Source organism: Myotis brandtii, unplaced genomic scaffold, assembly GCF_000412655.1.
Source record: "Myotis brandtii unplaced genomic scaffold, ASM41265v1 scaffold207, whole genome shotgun sequence".
NCBI classification, from domain to species: domain Eukaryota; kingdom Metazoa; phylum Chordata; class Mammalia; order Chiroptera; family Vespertilionidae; genus Myotis; species Myotis brandtii.
Window position 1 is genome coordinate 249,544 of NW_005357736.1, and position 276 is coordinate 249,819.

The window sequence follows — 276 nt, forward strand, 5'->3', positions numbered from 1 at the left end:
CGCCCGGGAGATCGTCCTCTCGGCTCCGGGGCTCAGGGTTCTCTCGCTTTGGCCCCTGCGCCCCGGCACCCACAATTCCCCGCAACATCGCGTGGTTCCCACTTTTTGGGGGGCGCTTCTCCCAGCATTCCTCTGGGGCCGAACCAGAAGGTCCGAAGGGAAGGGCAAGCTCTTCTCTGGGGCCGGGACCCCTGGGGACGGAGCCTCTGGCGACAAACTGTCTCTTCCTGAGGGTCCTGTCGGTCCGCAGGCGGGAACCTCCGGGCGCCGGCATAA